Source organism: Apostichopus japonicus, chromosome 9, assembly GCF_037975245.1.
Source record: "Apostichopus japonicus isolate 1M-3 chromosome 9, ASM3797524v1, whole genome shotgun sequence".
NCBI lineage: Eukaryota > Metazoa > Echinodermata > Holothuroidea > Aspidochirotida > Stichopodidae > Apostichopus > Apostichopus japonicus.
The window spans coordinates 16,065,039-16,069,378 of NC_092569.1; positions in this window are offsets into that span (position 1 = coordinate 16,065,039).

A 4,340-nucleotide genomic window follows, 5' to 3' on the forward strand; every position below is an offset into this window, starting at 1 on the left:
CCCTCACTCCTAATATGAGTGAATATAACTCTATTAGGAGTTAAGATTTACTCCAATGGAGTGAAAATTCACTCTTATACCGGAATGTGCTCAGTGATCACTCCCATGGAGTGAAATTCACCTATGTTTTTATCAGTACAGTACAGTGCATATCATTATAGACGTACGTACGTACTACGTACGTTCGTATATCAGACGCACTCGATACCCACGATACGATACGGTCCTGGAGAAACTATTTCCACTCATCATTTTTTAAGGCGATACAGTAGTGAGTATTGAACAGGCACAGCCGCATGTTTGCAGGAAATTCAGAATTCCCAATATTTTATATCTCTACCAGTAGTGAAAATCATGTTTCGACAGTTTCGTGAACATAAAAAGTTGTTTTGTGGAATATTCAATGACATATCAGGGGCGGATGCAGGATTTGTGACAGGGGGGGGGGTGGGGTCTGACTGGTCCAGCCGCGCCTGAACGTAAGACTATCTAAGCGGAGCGCCATCATCGGTTGGCGCGGAGCGTACAAGAAAATTTTTGGCTTTACAAACCCCCCAGATGGCCGGAAACGGCACTTCCCGAGTATTCTAAGCAGCATGTACCTAGCCTGAAAATATGGATCTCATGTCTGCAGTTTCAGGCCCCCCGTAGCTACGCCACTGATCACGCATGGGGCACTTTCCCTCGAACGCGGAAAAAAAAAAAAAATCAGGATTTTCAAAAAGGGGGGGCCCGGGCCCCCCGGGCCCCCCTGGATCCGCCCCTGGTGTGCGTGTGGTGTGAGAGAACTTTCTTGTGTTTGAAAATGTTTGGCAGAGCTTATGAATGAGGGAGTGAATACGGATGGTTGACCGGTCAACACTTGTGAGCGAGTGAGTACGTTTGAGTTATATGTGTGTGTGTGTGAAGTGAGCTTGTTGTAAGTAAATGATATTTTATATTTAGTTTGCTTCAGTTAATTGTTATTAAATTAATTAAGTTTACCGTTAATCTTTTGTTCCTGCGTTATCTTTACAACTTCTCTCCCCTGAGTCATCATACTTTTGGGAGGGCACACCAGTACGGAAAACCCCTAAACTTACATTCAGGTTATCCTTCCAACCTCATAATAGCTGATTGCTTGGGCTAGTCATGACAGTTGCAGATAATTTTCACAACATAACCGTTCAGATTGTCAGCTAGAAGATCGAATGATGAGGCATTTTATAAGGATTGCGAACTCCTATGTCCAGCATGTTGTGCTTTGAGTTTCCAAGACTCGCGCAAAAAGAAACGTCTAATGCCGGTAATCTGACATAGTTTCGAATGAGGTGTAACAGAAGTGTTAAACACCACCATCGACCACAGAAAATACACACACAGCTTGCTACCGTCGGTAATTAGACACTAGTGTACAGTCAGTACATACAGCTGCGGTCAATATACCCATAGCACAGTGTACAAGCGACACAGCGATGGACATCTCAGGTCCAGCTAAAGACAACAAGGTAGGCCTATCACGTACGTTCCATTACTGCAGGGGCGGCGATCTGTTTCAAATATTGGAGGGGGGGGGGGGGCATTTGCTTGGATGCAGGCGAATAACTATCAAAGCGGAGCGCCACCATTAGTTGGCGCGCAGCGTACAAGAAAATTTCTGGTTTTGATAGCCCCCAGATCACCAGAAATGGCACTTCTCATGCTTGAAACTGACCAACCAGATGTACACTTTTGCCTGAGAACAAAGTTTTTCCTAATAGTTTTTTTTTCATTCATAACCTTTGATAAGATTGTCACCAGTCACACATCATGTGCGACCTCATTGCATCTCCTGTGGATCATTGCTTTTGTAGGTAATTCTACGTAACGCCCCACAATACCCATCAACCCCACTTTTCAAGGTTTTAAGCCCATTATTTGTTCAGAATTTGAATAATAAATTCACTTCAAAACATACCCATAATGTTGTACAAAATTTCATCTATGGACAACCAATATAGAAAAACCCCCCTCAACCCCTAACAGACCGGTCAAAATTGCACGAGTAGAGGGAAGTATAATGAAGAATGTTGGTCAAGGAATTTTCGAAATTCAGACACAGTTAAATTATTGGTGTACAAATATTAAAAACTTTTATAACGGCTACTATAAAACTTCGATATCATAAAAAATACCCCAAAAATATGCTCGAGGGGGAGGGCGGTCTCCACCCTTCATCCCCCCCCCCTCCCTTGGCTACGCATCTGCGGTTAGAAATCTTGTAGGAAACAGGCCAAATGGAAACCCGGTGAACCCATATCGATGTGGATCATATACGTACTTACACAAGATGCAAACCAAATTTCATTACGGATGCAGTCCGTCTAGCTATTCATTTCGAAAAAAAAGTAAAAACTACTTTCGGTCATATATAGTAACAAATTGTGACACGGTTAGACAGGCGCCTTGCGAGGAATTTGCCACGGGAGGGGCAAAGCTTGTACCCAGACTTTCTAAGCGTAGCGCCCCCATGCATTAGTTGGCGCGAAGCGCAAAAGCAAATTTTGGCCGAAAATGCCTCCCAAATCGCTGGAAATGGCACTTCCAAGGCCTTGTAAGTTGCATCTGCTGTAAGTATTTTCTATTTTTAAATTACTAGCGATGTCATAAAAAAATACAAAACATATGCTTAAAAAAAACTATGCCACCAAATATTGGGGGGGGGGGGTATTATATATCCCCCACCTAAAATATGGGGGGGGGACATGTCCCTCCTGTCCCCCCCCCATGATCGCCGCCTATGCATTACTGTCTGCATTTTGTAGCGACACGAACAAAACGTCACTTGCAAGCAACAGAAAATTAACTTTTTCAGATGGCCGCACCCGGTTTGGGCGAGTCTTCAATGCTCAGAATACGATACTATAGGCCTATAAAAGATTAGGTACTGCATGTCAATGTTCTTTTCAACTCATACATGAACAGTACATAGTAAGTCGCTCACCAACTCATTGAAAAAGATTAAAATATCATTTCCCTCGCCTCCACTAAAAGTACCCCACCCCGGCGCCACCCCCCATCCCTCGAAAATTCTATTCTATACATCCTTTGTGAATGCTTTGAAATTTGTTTTCAGTACCATGTCAGTGGCGGCGGAACCGGGGGGGGGGGCTTGGGGGGGGGGCTCAGCCCCCAATGAAAAAGTTGAGGGGGAAAATGCATGATAAGCCCCCCCCCCCCCAATATTTACCAAGGCTCCGAAACGTGTATCTGCCCATTTTTCAATGCATACTTGTCGATCTCTCCGATGCACACGTATACTATATAGGTGTAATAATTTTAGTAAATGCTGGGGGACCCTCGGCCCGTCCCCTGGCTATAGACCACATTGATTGTCTGTATCATGCCTCATCGAATATTAGTGTTTTAAATAACAGTGTAATAAGCTAAACGCTACACTCATCAAAATTTGCGTTTACACTACGAGTACACGCAAGGCGTGGAACATGGCTCTATGTTTAAACGCAATCAATTATTAAACGAACAAAAACACAATATTAGCATTGCACCTGTAATTTTTGTTGGCAACTGCACATGGTTTTGGAATTACCCATTTGTTGACATTAAGAAATGCTTTCTGTTTTTTCCTATGACATTTATTTAATTATTGCATTTAATTGCAAGTAGTAATTTATACTACACTCAAAAACGTCGCGAGTACACTACGAGTAATAGCTACTCTCTTAAAACACCATCGAATATACAAATTACAATGTTTTTACAGATTTTTACGTGTAATCTGAGAAATTGCAGGCTTGAGACCCATATTTTAGGGCTAGGTATTCGCAGCATAAAACACTCGGGAAGTGCCGTTTCCGGCCATCTAGGGGTTTGAAAAACCCAAAATTTTCTTGTACGCTCCGCGCCAACCGATGGTGGCGCTCCGCTTAGATAGTCTCCACACATTAGCCCCCCCCCCCTCCCCCAATAATTTTCCCGTTCCGCCGCGCCTGTACCATGCGGTGACTCGAGTCAATGACTTGCAGTGAGTCAAGACAAAATTACCATGGTAACCTTATAGGCTTGTTCAAGTTGACATAGAATTACGCGAACCGTAACTCGAACGATGTGCCGCACTCGGAAAAAAAAAAACAAAAAAAACGCCGACAATCAGTCGTGCGCCTTGTCGGTGCGTTGGCAGGCTAGCTGCCAGTAGTCAAGCAATATTGACATAATATCAATTACTAAATTTAACGCTGTAAAAACGTCAACTTCCAAGGTTGTGACGAATAGTGACGTAAATGTGACGTAGCCTTGTTTGTCTTATATTCACTAAGATGATCCCATCAGACCCCAATCAGCTAGATTTGCAGTGAATCTGC